Source organism: Anticarsia gemmatalis, chromosome 20 (genome assembly GCF_050436995.1).
Source record: "Anticarsia gemmatalis isolate Benzon Research Colony breed Stoneville strain chromosome 20, ilAntGemm2 primary, whole genome shotgun sequence".
In the NCBI taxonomy this organism is placed as follows: domain Eukaryota; kingdom Metazoa; phylum Arthropoda; class Insecta; order Lepidoptera; family Erebidae; genus Anticarsia; species Anticarsia gemmatalis.
Window position 1 is genome coordinate 2538572 of NC_134764.1, and position 19636 is coordinate 2558207.

At 34.7% G+C, this 19636-nt stretch overlaps 1 protein-coding gene across 1 annotated transcript in view; it reads left to right on the top strand.

The window, feature by feature from the left end:
• LOC142981931 (phosphatidylinositol-3,5-bisphosphate 3-phosphatase MTMR3) overlaps nucleotides 1–19636 on the top strand; it is a 68568-nt gene that overhangs the window by 898 nt on the left and 48034 nt on the right. The gene's annotated exons all lie outside the window — the stretch shown is intronic.

Genomic DNA, 19636 nt, shown 5'->3' on the forward strand with positions numbered 1-19636 from the left:
TAGTTTTGTACTTACAAGATATAAACTGTAAGGATTTATAGCGAAAAATTTGACAATCCATAATAATAATTCAGGTTTAAATGTCGATTTCTTAAAGTAAAATACAAGCTTTTGTCTACCAAAAAGCAATGATAATATACTTCCATCTGTGTAAATACATTATGTTGTTTACAGTACTGTAGCAACGGAAACTAAACTGCGATTAATTAAAATTTTGAAGATTATAGTTTAATTATTTTTGTAAACAGGTATTTGAAAACTTATACATATAGTGATATAGTGAATACACATTACGTTCTTATTGGTGACTGCCTCTATGGAAGTCAGTAATGAAACTGACTACTAATCTACTAGCTAGCAAAAGACTCATCCCCTATTACATAACTAACATTGAAATTGTTAATGGTGGAGGACTAACATGACAAATCAAAATGTACTCACGACGCTATTTTTTGTTGTCGTGAGCACTTTCTGATTTTTCGAGTATATCCGACCATGACGGTCAAAGGGTTAATGGTGAAACATGGGTGTATTTCATATACGTCTGCCTAAACCTTCAGGTATAACAGGCTTGATATTATGTATGTAGTATGTATTAATACTAATGGTCAGTTCACTTCTGCATGATCTGTTTATATATCAGTAAGCAAATTATTTTAAAATTAAACCAAAGTGTGCAATATCTATTACATTATGTGTGTCTGTCTAAATCTGAACAATGCGATTTTGTCATTAATCCAGTTAGTAAAGGAAATAATAATGTAATTATACTTGAGGAAAAATGAGATTGAATGATATTAATAAATACTGAAATGATAATTGTTATTATAATACTGATATTAAATGTGTAATGCATAGGTATATAATATCATACACTTTTAAACAAAAGTTTGCCGTAACAACTCAAGTCTACATCCTAATAATATTTACATAAGGTTCTGCTCAACAATGTGGCATTGCGTGATGAGAATAGTTTTCGATTTTCCTATTTTCTACAGGAAAATTTACTAATCTTATAAGGCCTACTTTTATATTCTATTGTATTAATACAAGGCTAGTTATAATTACTAACTATTGTAAATTAAATATAATATTTATTTATGTCATAAAATTTATCACAGCCTCATAAAAAATGTTGTTACTGAGTTATTGCAATAAATCTCTAGTAATGTATTCTAGGAGATAAATCAATAACTTTTTGTGGTTTTACGCCTGCCTTTTGACCTCTTGTCAATACCGCAACTAGGTATGACCTTTTTGATTAGATTGGGTAAATGGTAAATAGTATACAGTTAGTTCCGTTGTCAGTGCACAGATGGCGTTACGTGTTGAAGAGATATAATCAATTATTAATATGGAATGAGTAACAATATTCATTTTATTTATATACTTGACTGATTTGGTCTTTAAACATTTTATCATTTTAAATGTTATTTTTGTTAATTAGGTATATTAAATGTAAAGGAATGAAAACTTGGAAGAAATGTCCAATAATATATTATTATAGTGATTTTTCTGGTCTCTATCGACCCATATTACTTGCGGGTCGTGAACTTATTATAACTTATAACTGAATCGACGTCACCACTACCCTTACGGAACATTTTTTTTTTTTTTAATAACCCATATCTGTCCCACTGCAGGGCAAGGGTCTCCTCCCGAACGAGGGGGAGGGGTTAGGCCTTGAGTCCACCACGCTGGCCAAGTGCGGGTTGGGGACTTTGCATGCCCTCAATAAATGTATTAAACAAATTTTAGGCATGCAAGGTTTCCTCACGATGTTTTCCTTCACCGTTAGAGCAAGTGATAATTATTTCTAATACACACATAACTTCGAAAAGTCATTGGTGTGTTGCCTCGGATTCGAACCTGCGACCACTTGCGTGGGAGGTGCCAACTTAAACCACTTATTAACTGCACAAGCGAATTAAAAATATAAAACCTTGGTGAAAGGACCCAATCTTATAAATAACTGTTCCACCTATGTCGGGACCACGAGATGGGGACAAGGGCACAAATTAGAGCGGCGGACTCCTCCCCCCACCCCGCAACCTCCCACTTTAGGTCAGATTCACGCTGCATTGCCACGAGTGTATTTTTGAACCATATGCCATTTATAGAAAACGTAGAGAGTGAAAATGACTGTCGGAAAAATTCGTGGGCTGAAATAACTGACCGCTTTATTCAGGGGTGTTCTTTCTTTGTGATGAACGTGCTTTTCGAGTTTTGCGACACATTGCACTCCATAACACTCGGTCTGATATGCAACGGATATTTTTTAAGATAGGTTTTCATTGCCACTTTTGTTAGGAATCTTTGAAGATTTTTGTCTTTATACACAATCCTCCTGTAAGTTATTTGTCAGAGAACCCGCCTTAGTCCGTCCAAACTTAAGTTGAATTAAGTTCCCTCATTCCCAAAATCGCTAAAAGTTTGTAACGGTTAAAAGTTATTAAAGAGGATAGTACATTCCCTTTTAGTGTTATCCAAAAGGCCCTCGGAGATTTAATTTTCATGCCTATGAGCTTTTCTTTGAAAAGTATATTATTATAAAGATCTTTCGTACCTTCAAAGAAAATTATTCCTATAGATTTGTATCGCTTCTGGTTCAAGGATGAAAAGTATGGAGTAAATGCCGCATTGTGGTAATAAAACGTGTAGTGCAGATATAACTGCATTATACATAAATTAAAAGCTGAATCTCATATATCAAAAGCGTTGAAAGAGAAACAACTTGTGCCTACTATAATGTTGTTAAATAAAAACGTACTATATGTGTTTATATGATCGTAAACAATTCATTATGTTGTTTATTTTTTTGAGAACGTAATCAAGATAAGAACAGGCACTTAAATTGCAATGTCTTGCTATCTCAAAAGTACTAGGAACGCATATTATTGTAAGTGGTTGATAAACAATCGCACGATCAGTGCATGAGCTAAGATTTCTTTATCCGAGGCACTTATCACGATAAAAGACTGGTTTGATGATGACATTTCGCTGAAATAGAGTGATTTCTTTGCGTGGTACCTTGAGAATTGATAATGCCATCTGTCACGGCTATGCAATCGATTGTCGTGTGGGAACAAACTACCGGTTTGCTTATCCGCTCATAATAGAGTTCAATTGCTAATGAATAGCTTTTGTGATGAACAAGTGACATCTAAATATGTGGTTCATTGAGTTCCTTCCGCCGGATCTTGCGCTCCGAATCCACGATAGTTTGTTATTTCATAGAGTGTAACTCATCTTAAAGTCCTATTACATTTTCTATTGCCTGTTATTCATAATCCCACGTAGAATGTTTTCCTTTCATAATCTAACGTCATTTCGACAACACATACTGATTGCTTTTCATAAAAATGAAATAATACTTTACAAACATCTTTTTTCAATCCCCATGGAATTTTAACTCGACTCTTAATCTACAGCAATTTAATCTGCCAGACCTACAATTATAAAAGCATTTTCTTACGTTTTGTAATTCTACCTCTTGCATTAATTACCTAATTAGTGTGCCCACACTGTGTAAAGATAGATCACGTTTACTCTCAAATTATACTCTACAGTTACAACTTATCTTGGAAAAGTGCTTTCTTGATCCCAACGAACCAAGTACCGAGAACATTCCTGTAAAATTAATTTAATTTCGCGAAATGTTTGTTTCTTCTGCATCAAGAAACAAAATTTAAAGTTGTTTTGTAGCGCATTGAACGGTTTGAAAGTACCAGGGAGCCATAAAATGCAAGGAGAACCCTGCAGTTTTATTGCTTGCAGCTTTAACCACTGTAATTTGCAAGAGATATGAAAGTCGTAAAATAAAAATAAAGTCAAGGTTGATACTAAGGGACGGTACAACTTGTTAGGTTACAGACTTGATTAAATAAACCAATCAAGTTGCAGGTAATATCTCCTGTACCTAATGACGGAAAAATTCTTTAAAGGTATAGCCAGAAAACCTGAGTAGTTTTCAAAAATAATTAACATTAACTGTGATTGAATAAGGTCAAACAAATACCAGGATTTCATGAATAGCAAAGAGTTAATATTATTGTTTGAAATATTCCAGTGTTAACGTTGAATTTCCACTAATGATCTGCGTGTTGGTAGAACGAACTGACCGGAAAATGATCGAGCAAGGCGTAACTTTGCTTTCGTGTAAATAATTGCTGCTAGGTTTTCATCAGGCGTTTTGAGTTTCTATTGAATTAGGCATTATACATGTATATTATAATAAATATGGCTTGTATTGATGTTGGATTATACTGTTGTATCGCAGAATATACATAAAAACGTATGTTGGACAGTACATAGACTTAACCACACTACCGGAAAGATTCGGATTAAGTCTTAAAATTACTTTTGAGAAAACCTGACCACCAATTAATAACGATTTTATGGCCGTACAACTTTCTTTGATTTCTCGGAAATTTCTTATTTTTATTGCAAATTTCCTTTTATGATGCTTATCAACACGGTCCCTGCACGGCATCTATCCAGGGATATGATTATTGGCCATCCGTTACCACGACTTGATAGCTTAACTATTACGTACCAATAAATTCTAACTTGTAATTTATTTCTTGGTTGATCTCTTGAAAGTATTTATGCGATGCATCACGATAAGCACGCATTTTACTAGGTTACCTAAAAATAAATTAGTAAAGCTTCATGCTTAGTATTTAACTTTGGAGATATTTTGAAGGTAATAACACAATTAAAACATTGGTCAAAGTATTGACAGGCGGTCAGTTCATCGTCTATAAAACAGCAAGACCTTCGCATCCCTTTACTGACTTTCACAGCATGCTAGGAAGAGAAGCAGTTGGAACTTTCTATGATTTTTCTACTCTCCCAGTCCATCATGGAATGTGATGAAATCAAATAACTACTTACTATAAAAACAAATAAAACATTGCCTGCTTAAACCGAATTCAGATTCAATGCATGCACCTACTCATGTTCATTAATATGAAAGTCAGAGTTTTACACTTTCGGAATATGGCATTAAATGGCATTGGTGTAGATAGACTTTTTAGTCTTATCCAAAATCAATTTGAGCAATCAGAAAATTCCTTTATAGACGTCATTGAGCAACCAGCTTGTTTCGTTTTAGTAACATTGTTTAAATAAATTAATGCAGTGACTGTAAGTTATCAGATTTGCAAATTGAACTGACTAACGAACAAGTTATTTTGAGATTGTCGATTAGATCGAGGGCTGTTGTAATCCATGCTTACGCTACACTGTAGTTGTACAACTTTGTCGGTTCAACTTATTGTGTATTCTTTTCAAGAACATGTGATGACTTTGTATCCTTGTCTTGTTTATGCTTGTAATAAAAATAAAAGAAGTTTATCATGCTAAGGTCGATAATATTCAGATAAAAATAAAATAAAAATAAAAATCAGTTTATTGCCTTATATCTTTACATAAATTTACAATTAATCAGTGGCCCCACACTAGGCATAGCCTGTCCTGTGGGTGCCCGGTAAAATAGATAGAATCAAGTACTTTAAGCTCTCATAGTCACCGTATTTGTAGGCAAAAATAGTCGCTTTTAACGAAAAGAATTAGTAGTGTTTAATGTCTATAATATAAGAAAATGCATCAGAAATAATTTAAAGGAACAGACTCCTGCCTCCTGACGCTAATGATTAGATAACTGAAAGACGATGGTAAAACAGCTCCTCTCAAAGTGCACTTAGCTGGATAATAAACAGGCTGTAATTAAAGCTAATACAAGAACATTGAATTCCCCTTAACTCCAGACAGTATTAATTATTTCTAGCTGGTTAACTAAGCTATATTGTCCATATCTATTCAGTAAATCTCCACCAGGAGTACAGAACAGAATGAAGCAATCTAGTTTATAAACACGGTGTTGCGGCGTACTATTTAAAATATGCTGCCGCAATTCCTGACAGCCTGGTACCTACGGTGCGTTGAACTGCCCCCACCCTCAGTCTATTTTCTAACTTGACCGGCGAGTTCTTGGGGACAGAGGAACGTCAATTGCTACTGTCAATGTTATGAATTTGTCATAATTTATGTATAAACCAGCTTATTAAGATGCCAATGACTGAGTCAGGCTTATAAGCTGTTGAGTTACGGTAACTATTGATTGAGATCTGTCCAGGTTTGATCTGGCTTTGACCACGTATAAATTAATGGAGCGACCACAGACATCCCTTTCCTTCAGGCTGGTGTGTTCTCGTGCACATTGAAATGCGTTTCCGATGTTGCAGTCGAAGAAGCAATCGTCTTGTGTAATCGATTTGGTGGTTTGAGTTTCAAACAATCGGAAACTGGTTATACAATATTGTTACAGCCTGGTTATGTCAGCCATATCTCTTTATTATTTCTTTTCAAGATTCCTAATGTTTTTCAATGAATAACGTTATTTTTAATGATTCTAAAGTTTTTCTGCGATACTCGTGTTGTTTCAGCGCGTAACCTTCAGATATTATCAAAAAAGTTAGTATAAAAACGGTACCAAAGCGACTTAACAGTAAGTAGTAATGAGTATAATGACATACAAACACATCAAGGACTTGAAACCACAAATTAGAAGCATAAATGTTTCTTTAAAATTACATAATCGTACAAATAAGAACGTCTTTTAAAAATATTTCGACGAATTTTCGTTGACAAGACATTTTATTTGAATTTATCAATTCTTTTTATCGCCTGACTTAGAGATATTGTGTCCTTTTTTTAATTTCTAGAGCTTATCTTTTTTTCGTTTGGTTAGGGTCAGCTAAAGGACAAAAAAGTAACAGTCATTTGAGTATTATCACTTGACTTGATAACTAGAGACTGGTCGTACTAATTTTTACTTAACATATCGGTGGAAATAAATAAATCTACAATGCTGTAAATTTAGCGTCTCAGCGTCCTTTTCTCACAATGTTCCTATACTCAAAATGTCCTTTTCTCATAAAGTTTTTTTTTTATTATTTAGGAATAGTTCAACCATAATTTCAAATATACAATCTAATAAGCGTTCTATATTTATGAAACCATTTAGACTTGTATAAATCAATTGTACGAGTAAGTAGCAATCGCGTTGTGCTCGATAATTGTCAATTGAGTGGCACACTTATATGGGTTTTTTAATAACCATATTATTTACTAGTTACTGCCAGCTAGAGCTTGATAAGTGTGATTTTAGAATTGCGTTTATGTGCCAAGTTAGACTTTATTTGCGTTTATCTAATTCTGTTTAGCGGTTTTGTAGTTGTGTAGAGACAAACATACGAACTTTTACTTGTATAATATTAATAGGTTTAATATGTCCGGACTTTTATCCGGGTAGCTACAATGTTTACAATGAAAGATCACTTGTCTGAATGTCAGTGTGTTATTTAAAACAGCTACCTTTATTTAAATGCCTTTTTCAAAAGTGAACGTAAGTATGTGGAATATGTACTTAAGGTATTTTGAAAAAGAATTTACGTGTCACGCGCGATGTGTACGTCTAATAACTGGTTATCAAAAGGTTATCTGATGGTGAAAGTTTTGTACTTATCTGATAAGCTGTAATATGTAAAGAAATTTGTAATAAACAGCGTAATTTCAGTCCATCATCAAGCCCAAATTATGTTAATCTTAAGGATTGGTCTGTCGTACATACAAAACAAATACAAAAATACATTAAATCAATGTTATTTGATAAAAAAAAATATTCGACAAATTTTGATCTCTACTAACGTTTGGAAATCTATGCCGTGTCTTTAAGTATTTGTATAATGTAGCAGCAAGTATTACCTGTCATGGTTGTCCATAATATCTATGGTATCATGTTAGCTGCCTAGCTTATTGTGCCTACTGCCTGAATGCCTGTGTTCCGCACCCTTCATTAGCCTTGCGCTGTCATTAATATCTGAATGACTTCTAGTCCTGCGAAATAGGAGATTTGTTTTAGTGGAAAAAAGTGTTCGACTAAAAAGTGGAACCACAGTCGACTTTAAGTCGTGTTGGCTAATGGAAGTATGGCCGAACGTAACAGCGGGCCGTAACTTATTTACTAAGTTGTGTCGACTAATACTAAAGAAACAAACTAAGGAAGTTAAAGAATCCGAATTAACTTTACCTATCTATCGGAGAAAAAAAGGCGTAACGTAATATACAAAAAAACCTCTGATAATTTGTATAACTCGCTAGCGTTACCGCGTAAATTACTTAATAGACGTTAAATAATAAATTAAGTGAAACAAGGAAAGCTAGATATTTTTTCTCAACTCCATGGCAATCATCCATAATACTTTTTGTAAAGGTCGAAGTCCACTGCATGCCTGATCGCGTCACTTGATAGCCGTAATGGCCATAGACTTCCATAAGATCACTGTGGAATTGCCTATTTCACGCTCTGATAGTAATTTCATATTTTATTAAACGTTCCACAGAATATTATCTGTGTCTAAATTGTGTGTATTTGAGTGCTTCTCGAAATGTGCGTGGGCTGTTTATAATTCACAGTTAATGGTGTATAAGAAAAACAGGTTACAATGTACCAGAGACGACAAATTAATTTCATTTGTCGTGTAGGTTATCGATCGGAACTTGACTTTCTTCTTACAAATATGAAATTGCTTTTAAAGTAAAGAAGGAAGGAAACTGACACACCCAATAATTGAGCTCTATAAAAATAAAATATTTCTCTTTACTAGACTAACTTTATAGACAGAGGAGATATTGATAAGTTACCATATAAAACAGGCAACGTTCATGGGATTATGGTCGACAACAAGGATTGCATTCAGCCCTGTAATGGTAGTGTGAAGGTTTCTCATACTTATAGTACACATGCATTTGAATTCCGGGGTCATGTGCTGCATACGGCAAGTGGCTGGCCTTACTTTACATACAAGTTTATTAGAGTAATCGACTGGATACATACGAGCCCTTGATAACGGCTAACAGCATTCACAATAGTACAAGGTATAGGAAACATTACTGATAAGAGGAATGAGGAAATGTTGTTAGTATATACAGAAAAACATGATCGATATGAAAGGTATAGTGTAAAATATGACGAAGACGTTAATGTATAAGCTAGGACATTTGGCGGTGAACGAAAACTGCCATAGAATCTCTAAATATCGCGACGACTTGCTAACAATCGAACGACTCAGTGAAACTAATTTGCACATAGATCAAGTCAACCTAGATTTGGATAAGGTGACACTTGAATACAATTAGACATTTTCCTAGGATAGTAACTAAACAGTGAGTGAATTATACTACGATTAACTAAGCGTTGTCAGCTTGTTTATCTGTTATTCACATCGGCATCACGCCTCCCAGTCACGATCAGTATTTACCAGTATTTACACGCTTAATGCAAATACCTCACGTGCATTGTGCATCAACAAGAGCACCGTATCCGCTGTACAACATCCTCAGCATAGCGGCGAACGAAAAAACTTCTATTGTTGTACCAGGCGTGCAGTAATGAAGAGAGTTGTAACGTTGGAATTCCTGTTTTTGTCCGTTTCACATAGATCGTATCAAAATAACAAGCACCAGTGTCTTCAAAACATGCATTCCTATTTCCTATCTGATCGCAGTACCAGGGCTAAAGAGACAATAAGGAAAAATCTCGTGACAGTTTGCAGGCAAGTGATGTCAGAGAGATGTCAGTTAGTAAACAGGTAAATGGTGCCGTGCATCCATTGGATATAATCCTTAAATAGATTCAAGTACGACAAGAACCGCTGGTCGTGATGACGCGATCTATTCTTGGAAGACCCCATACAGAATAACAGATTTACATAGAATAAATTACCATCTGATGATTAATTAAACAAAGCCAGATAAAATGAAAAAAATATGACGAAAAATGCCAAGTCACTTATTAAACAAAAGTAAAATTGTAGACTTATTTCAGCTCGTGAATACAGGAACATTACATCAAACGGCGGACAATAAATTGAAATTGTTTGGCTCATAACCGTCTCACAACAGTCATAACTTGGGGTAAACACTCAAGTTTAAAACGAGCTTCGCGGAGAGGTTGTAATAAAACTTTTTTGTACACAAATAACATATTGGGATGGCCTCGGTGCGTGCACGCATCCACGCAGATGCACGCTTGGCCTTGACTCGGCTGCAGGCGTGAGCTAGGTGTAAGGGACTGGCGGACAGCGATCTAATGCTCATTGACCTCGGAGCTTCAAAACTGACCTTAATGACTTCTAAATCAATATTAACTTATACAGCTTCTTCAATTCCGTAAATATCAAATAGCTGCCATTAATTAAATTTTGCAGATTATGTCGTGCATTCGTTGCATTTAACAGTCACGTTATTATTTAGCTGCCTTTTCTTGGGGCTACCAAGATATCTGCGTCACCGGTCAGGTATTATATTTGAAAGTATTGCTTGACACGCTCGGCCATTTAGGGCCACGTTGATTGACGTCGAATAACTTTAAATGGTCTCTGACATACAGATACTGAGCTAGTGCTGATAAAACAGTCCATTTAACCAATTTAGCGCTATACCAGGGCACCAGTTGAAAAATCGCTTCTATAACAACAGTCCACAAATTCCGGGAGGTCTTCTATCGCTATTTTTATTACACGGCTCATTTACATCGTAACTTATCCTTCACATTGATGAATGCTTTTTGTAATGGTAGTGATCAATCTGTCCGGATCCCGCAACACTTGCACCCCGCACAGACGCATGCGCCTCGCCGCCATATCAAAATGCCGTTTCATGTACGGGCTATTTTTGTCGAGCCCCGTCGCGCCGCCAATCGTATTTTTCCACCCAGTGTCACAAAGTTATAAAAACATTTTACATTACAGAATACACCCCATTTTTGTATGTATTTATTAGCATTACATCAGGTAAATAAATTTCGTGTGAAATGTTTGGTCAGGCGCCAAGTCTTTCGAAAAATGTAAGCTAGCGCCAGATTTGTAAACATGTGACCGATTATGGCAGTCATTTTACGCTCTTTAAATTTCGATTGACCCACTTATTTGGAGGGGCCATCTTTAGATCTATTACATCATCAGTAATGACTCACATGACTCACTAATTATAACATTATTATGTGTATGAGGTAATGAAGAAATCAACTCGTAATGCGTGACGCTGATAACATCTATTCATAACATATACTGATTTGTTAGACGCATTTCTGGCATTCTTTCACTCTCTGCAGTATAATTGATAGTTTGATATCATTCGTCAAGATCTGCATTTCCTGCTAGCCTTCATACTTCATCTACCAAGTCTGCATTTGCATAACTTATCATATTATTCAGTCCATTGATCACTGCATCGTGTATTTTAACATTTAGATTGAAACCTGCGTCAGAAGCGAGATGTTTGCGATTAAGTCTCTGGCTATTTTTAGTGGACCGGTCTGTTACCGTAACTGCGCTTTGACTTTAAACAAGTTATTTAAACTTATGATTACTCTCATGTAGCCCCAGGTCTTATATCGCTTTAATATTTACAGAATATTTGTCTCTCGCTTTTGCAACGTTCGGCGGGTCTCTTGTGGTTGTTAAATTACAATATAGGTAGTGTATTAATGAAGACAGGTTATTATTAAGACTTTTGTCTTCTTTTATTACAACTTTATTTTATAAATAATTATAAAAACAGTGGATGCGACTGGTTAAATCTGAAATTGATTGAATCATTATTTATTCTAAAGACTTCGCAAGATAGACTTGGAGAGTAGGCCTCTATGTTGGCATAACGTTTACCTGCATCAAGGAAATGAGTACGAGTTAATCTTGCATTTGAACCTATTCCAAGTCAATTTGTATATTACGTCATTCTCGTTGTACCAGGGTGGTCTCTATCGTACCGAACTCGTCAACTTGCAGTAGACATGGCTTGCTTGATCAATATTTATTACACGATGCGATTGTGCCATCAAAGTCTATTGGTTACGGAACCATTCTAAATTATAATATTCATCGTTTTTTCAGTATAACCTACAACATAAGTAGCTTGTATCACCACCCCAAAAAACGTGAAACTCTCAGTAATATGATGGCAAAGTAAATATCAATACACTTTTGCATATTATTTCTTTTATAACAATATTTGCTAAACATATTGCGATGTTCGCCACGAAATTGTGCTGCAAATGAAAAGATAAGCACATATCAAATTTTATCTTTTGTTTATACAATAAATATATACGACCTTCATAGTTTGAAGGGCACTCATTGTTTGTACTGAGATTACATAACATCCATTCGATTATTGTGCTACTGCTAGATAACTCCTTGAGACCTATGCCGCCCTGGTAGGCAAAGGTGCTGGTTTACGTATTTACATGACAGATAAGTGTTATTTTGATTTGTTTTGTTATTGTTTGGTTTACTTTGCTCATAAAATTACAGTAATTTATCTCTCGTAAGTTGTATACTTGCTGTACATGTTATTAGTTCATAATGTTTTTATCTCGTAAACGATTTCATTGGAATGCACTCTGTTCCCATTTTTTTATCATCAGAGGTGACACATATAAAGTTTCTTTTTTAATCCGCTTAAAGAGGAGGTAATCAATTTTCTAACATTCTATGAGTTTTTTCTTCGTATTTTATTCCACGGCTACTTGAGTCTCGTTTTACAAAAGTAAATAGTTCTTATTAAACCTGAAATTAATTCGATACTTTACCTTAACTATTTTTCTTTTTGTCTCCTGTCTGGTTAAAGTGGTCCATTTGCATTCTCCTTCTCATTAAGTTCGGAATTTATTCCTAGCGAATTAACATTCCCCTGTAGAAGTTTACTGGACGATGTTTTCGTTGCATATTCAACAGTTTAACTACAAAATAAAGTAGGTGGATAATAAGGATAAACAGCCACAATAAACAAAAAAAAGCCTTGTTTGGTAATTCTCGAGCTATAGATCTAAAATGTTGATACAGCATGATGATGAAGTTTTATGTTTAAAAATTAAATCCCCCTTAAATATTTTTTATACTGTTTTCTTTTTTATTTTATGGCAACAGAAAAGTATCGTCTGTTAAAATTAAACTGTCTCACAATCACGGTTCTTGAAATACAGCCTGGTGACAGACTGTATTTCAGACAGATTAGTCTCAATAATAGTGTGTTGCCTTCAGTAATAAGTGAAATTAATGAATATTAAATCCGATTAAGAAATAAGTCCATTTGTCCTATTTATTAACTTGGGTTCACCCCTATCTATGTCCTACGTTAGTCGCTTTACTGAAAGTGACATTGAGCCCAATCTAGTTAGTTAAAAGCATTACGTATTTATTACTTAAATACTAGGTTAAAGATGCCCTTGTATCAATTACAACGGATTCTATTATACCATTTACTACTAAGATACAATTAATAAATGATATTGTAATTATGTAGTAAATATGTTGTGAGAGCTAGGCCAATGAGATGTGTGACGCCATTCTTCGTATCGGTCACGCACTGACCATGCGATAGTCACGATCCTATACCACCTTATGACAGTTAATTGAGAAAAAATACGCTTTTATCTTATGCAGTTAAAGAAATAGTATTATTACAAACATACATGTATACATATGTAGAAATCACGCCTTCTTCTCATAGGGGTGGGTAAGCAGAGATCAGCGAACGCTACTTGATACGATCTTATTTCGCTTACAAAATTCCTTTGCTTCATTCACATGCATACATACAACTTGTCACACAGGATTAGTCATTTGTTAAATTTACCAAAAGCAAAGTTTGCCATATGATTCTTTTCACCAATATTAACAATGACTTTCTCCTACAGACTACAGGCTAATTACAGGCCAAAAATGTGTTTAGCCTTGTTGTGTAAACATGCAGACTTAATTACAACATGGATGTAATAAACGTATAAGTGTAGCACCCAAGGGGACACAAACACGAAGCTCTAGGAATTACGAGAATGAAAATGGAAAAAAATAAAACGAACCGAGTAATGTGAAAACGATTGTACGTGGGCTTCTATACAGATAAAAAAGGTGCAATGTGATGTTCCAACAATGAGTCAATCACACTATTTACAAATACATTGAGTTATAAAAGCAATGCTATTGAGCGCAATCGACGATTGATCTTCCATAACTGGCCACTACAAACTTTGACTTCAAACGACCAAACATCTCCTTTGATGTTGTACCCCAAATACTTTTATAACAAAATAAAACTTTCTCAACAGTATTTTCAAAGGTATTCCTTATAAAAGACTGTCTTATTGTATAAGGCAAATTCCCAAATGATTTTTTACTTTTTACGACGAGACGAAATTCAATTTTGTTTCTGTAAATGCGAGAGCATTGAATGTATAATGAAATCTCGGCGGTGATTGAATTTTCACAGCTTCTGAGATTTGATACCGTATTAATAATTTAATTTGGACGGAGAAAGGTTTTTAAGCAGGTATCAAAACCTATTTCGAAGACCTAACATACTTAGGGATATTTCCTCAGGCAATATTTTGTTTACATCTATTTTTGTTAGTGTTACATGCATCATGGAACTTAATCGATTATCACTAATCATTCCTGATCTAAATGTTTCATCAGCATCTCCTAATGAATTTAGTCTACGTGACCTAAACCACGGCGATAAACGTCCAACAGCTGTTTTAGAATCAAACCGTCATAACAAAACCAAACAAACAGTAAACAACGAGCAAGGACTTTGTTTTTCATGTGTTCAATAAACACAACCTTGATGCCGAATTCAGACTTCAGTATGTGCAAGTGCGACGACCTTTTGCAGAAATAAAATTACGAGAACAAAGTACTTTATATATGACCGACATATGAAAATAAACTACATAGTTATTTTCTTATCATGTTTATTTTTAACTTAGAAATAGATTATGAAACGTTGACGTTGTCATATAGTGTGATTACGGTTAGGCAATGCTTGTCATGTACTGAGGCCGATGTCCAGATTTAGAAGTAAATAAGTTGAATGTATACAACTAATGAATTATAGAAATCTATAGACTGGTAAATTGACGTCATGATAGTAACATCAATGTAGGTACAGCTGTTGCTAATGTTGTTAAGTGTGTGATGATTAGAGGTCATTATAAAGCATTTTTATGCACGTGACCAATTGAAATTTTGTTCTATGATATTTTAATAATGACTAAGAGTATTGATTTTGTTGCGGTTTTAACGTTTAATGTCGTTTGTGATTTCGCTTTCTTCGAAATCGTGCTAAGCGGGAAAGAAATTATTTATAATGTTACACTAATTGTACTACTATTATATACTGTAATGAAATGCTTGAATTCTATGCAAACAAGAACACATATTGGTAAACAGTTTTGCTTTTAATAGTTTCAGTAAAACCACATAGAAGCAGACCAATAAACCACTGTCAGTCAGTGATGTGTTTGACAGTTCCATTCCATTTTACATTCTGCAAACGCTCCATGCATCAATAATATTCGTACTAGAAATATTGTTCTGCAGTATTGTTCTTCGATTTGCTTTCATTTTTAAACGGATCAATGTTTTATACTGTTGTTTTTGTAAACGATGACTTTTAAATTTTCTTTGAAATATTTCCTGACAACAATGAATTTAGAGTAGGTTAAGTACCAATTTATTAATTAGGTGGGTGTCCGTTCAGTTGTGTCAACTATATTTTTGTTGTATCATTGTGTATTATTATAAAATAAAATTCGTGTCATTGTCCCACGTGTGGATGATTTACAAGAACATTCTGGTGTTCAGAAGATTGTGAAATGAGATTTACTGTAATTATGCCTATCCATCAAACGAATATACATTTATTAAACTTAGAACTGTTTAAATACAACTTAAGGCGTTAAGCCATGTCAAAGGCCTTTTTGGTGGCATGAACAATTTCGACACTAGTTTGACCACAAGCCATACGATAAAACAAAACAAAAAACCTCTTAAGGACTGCTTAAGTTCTAAAAGGTGCCTGTCGAAAGATTTATGTACGCGGCACAGTATGACAGCCTGTCTCTACCTAGAGCTACTTTGACAAGTTAAAAACCTTCCATTATCCAAACATTGAAAATAAGTTTAAAGTACTTCAAATCAAATTAAAATGCCTAAATATAGAGCACGCGCTGCCATTAAATAGTAATTATTTTCAATAATTATAGTAGCTCATTATGCCTGTATATTAAATTATGAACTAATAGCTGTAGACTATTACACACATTATCACATTTTATTATTAGTTTTAGCTATAAATACTTAACTGACTAGAAAATAATGGCACGATCATAAACTAATATGAAACACAATTACTAATTTATAGAATTTACCTTATTTATCTACTCACATATCAAAGCATTTGATTAGCAGTTTATTAAATGTTTGTGTTAATGTAGAAAACCTTCTAATCCCTGAAAAGATTGCTCACATATCTGAGTTTAAACTCAATGAAATCTCGGAACCAAGGCCAGCTGTTATCGCTTATTGTATTGTTTTTTTTTTACAGGTAAGCCCCGAGAATGAAGAGCGTACAACCGTAGCGGTGAGTCATAGACTAAAAAATGTATCCCTCCGCTCTCGTTTTTCCGTCGGCAGGTGGATTTTATACCGCCTCGTGTAGAGTTTTATTGTTTCTCTTTTTATTGTGAAATGGAAAGCGGGCACGGATTATTCCGATGGCCGATTTTTATTAATGTTACGTTTTTTGAGTGACGTTATAGGATAAAAATGCCGAATGTTACTTGAACCAAACTAAGCAAGAATATTTTTTGGTACAGTACAGCCTTGGCCAGAAGTATTAGGCACCCCCAATAAAGTTATTACACACTTGTGCTATTTGAATAATGAATAAATATTCTATTGAAAATTGATCTTGGTGTCTTAAATCACTATTAAAACCAATGAGTGGCAAATTTTAGTGGTCGATTAACAACTGGTGCAACAATGACCAAATATCATAATTTCTTACAACTTTGTTTTTGATGTTTTGTCAGTCTGCACTTGAAAGTCTAAGCTTAAAGCTAGAACATTTGTGGTTTTGTGATTAAAGCGAGAAGAAATCTATTTGAAAATGCCAAAAACAAACGAAATTTGTTTTAAAAATCGTGTTAATTTCGAACTTTTCCATGAGCAAGGTAAGAATCAGAAAGATATCGCGCAGTTGGTGAAATGTTCGTGGTGTTCAGTGTAATCAGCTATTAAACGATTCGCTGAGACTAGCATTCACACAAATAAACCAAGAACAGGCAGAAAACGAGTGCCTACTAGCCGTCAGAGTAGGAAACTTATCTGTGGGTGTGTAAAATACAGAAAAAAAACTTCTTTGAAGTTCGCTGCCGCTTTAACTGAAGAGATTGGAAACCCGATAAGCACTCGAACGGCAAAACAGAGGCTGGTAGAAGAAGGCTTAAAAGGTTGCAAAGCCAGGAAGCAGCCGTGGCTTTCAGGAGGCGACAAAAGAAAACGACTTGAGTGGGCTCTGAGACACCAACATTTCACGGAGGAGGATTGGTCTAATGTGCAGTGGTGTGATGAATTCCAACTTGAGGTTAGTTTTACTAATTCAGTCTATAACACAATAACAACGATCAATTTAATGCTAGTCTGCAATCTTAAATGTTATAAGGGTTTGCAATGTGTGATTTTTTTTCTAATTTACAGGTATTTTAAACAGCAGGTGTGGCGTTCGTGAGGCGACGCAGAGGTGAAGATTATCACCTAGATTGCGTAGTCCCACGCATAAAACACGGCGCGGACAGTGTAATGATTTGGGGTTGAATGGCTGCTGATGGAGTCGGCCAAATGTTCAATTGCAAAACTCGCATAAAAATTGAAAAGTACATTAATGTCCTGGAAACTGCTCTCGTACCTTCGTTTTTGTGTTTTTTTTTGTTACAGTAACCTAAATGGTGAAATTCCATCAAGGCAATGCTTTGTGTCACAAGTCAGCCATCACATTGCGCTGGTTTACTGATAATTGTATTGATCCGTTGGAATGGCTTGTCCAGTCCCTGGACCTAAGCCCTATTAAGCATTTGTGATGTATTTTAAAAAGAAAAAATAACAGAACACTCGAAAACATCAAAAACTGCTTCAAAAAACGCGTTAGTGCAAAAATGGGACGCATTTTCAATAGAGGATTGTACGAAACTTGTACGTAGCATGACCACAGAGATGCTGCTGTCATAAAATCAAAGGGTGACTCAACAAAGTATTGGTGTTTTTATAATGTTCTAATGGAAATAAAGTACTTTAATCATTACAATTAGTTTTATTTCTCTGTAATCTTGAAATATGCAGTAATTTATAGGGTGCCTAATACTTTTGGCCAAGGCTGTATATTGTTATTCTGTATCTAGGTTTTGTACAATGAACAAAAATGTCACGATTTTTTTGACCACCGATTATTTGGGCCCCAGTACTGTCCCCTGGGATAGCCCTTTCTTTTTCTTTGTAAGTTTTTTTTCTTTATCGTCTCTGTTTATTCTTTATTGACCTTCGTGCTAGCCTTGACTGTATATCTGTCTGCACTATATTATCTCTTTTATATCATTAATATGTTATCAGAAATATGATACAAAAACACATAACAATTTATGTCAAAACAAATGAAACGTCTTAGCAAGTACTACAAATATTTTAATTATCGTGTCTCGGCAACCTGTATAATCTAATAACGCGAAGGTATTTGTATATTTTATACGGTAACCTTTATGTAAGAGCGTTAATTAAATTTGACAAAGTGAGGTTTAACCTGTGTTACGTGACTTGCGTTTAAATAACGCTTCCCGTAATATTAAGCGATATTGTTGGTATCAGTATCATTAAAGTAAATTGATAAAAATTATCTGGTATCCACAGATACTACATAATAACAACTGATAAATGCTTCTAAAACACGGAAGAGCTTGATTTATCAACATAATACTCGTTATACAAACTTCAATACGTTTTTAAACAAAAACATTGTACCTAAGTAGTACATAATTGAAATGTTTTATTTTAATTGAACTGCACTTATCTAAATGACTAGTATCAGTTGTCACAATCAACGTGCACCTGGGTGAAAGTACTAGGAGCGCAGCACACACGTGGAGATCGATACAATTATAATCTGATCCAGACAGGCCCCATCCCCGACCGTGGTTCAAGGTCACGCTTGCCGCCATTTTGTTCGGCCCGACGGTTTTTATTACGTCGGAGCCACTACGCGACGAACCCTCTTTAAAAGGGTGCCCGTCTACTGGTGTTTAAACTTTAAAAAGGTTTTTTGGACGGTATTACCATATTAAATAGTAGACAGTTTTTTAGTGAACTCGCTAAAAAAGTTAAGAGTAGTTGTTTCAGCGTCTGGTGTGGACGAGTTTTGTTGTTTGATGTTAGCAGTTAGTATGAGAAGTTTAATGAATGTGGTGTTATAACAAAGCCTTGTTTATATAAAAAAACTCTCTTTAGTTTTTAAACTTTCTAGTTTTTAGTGATTAATTTATAAGCCTTACCCGTATTTAACAGTACCTGAATTAATAGCCTTACATTTTTTAAAAGATAGAGTCTTATTTCGATTTAATTACCATATTACATAGCAGTCCAAATATGCGGGCGATATGGGTATGGATACCAGGATCACATAGCTGCACAAATAGTTTTCTACTAAGTTACATCAGCACAATGGAACGTAATTGGCATAA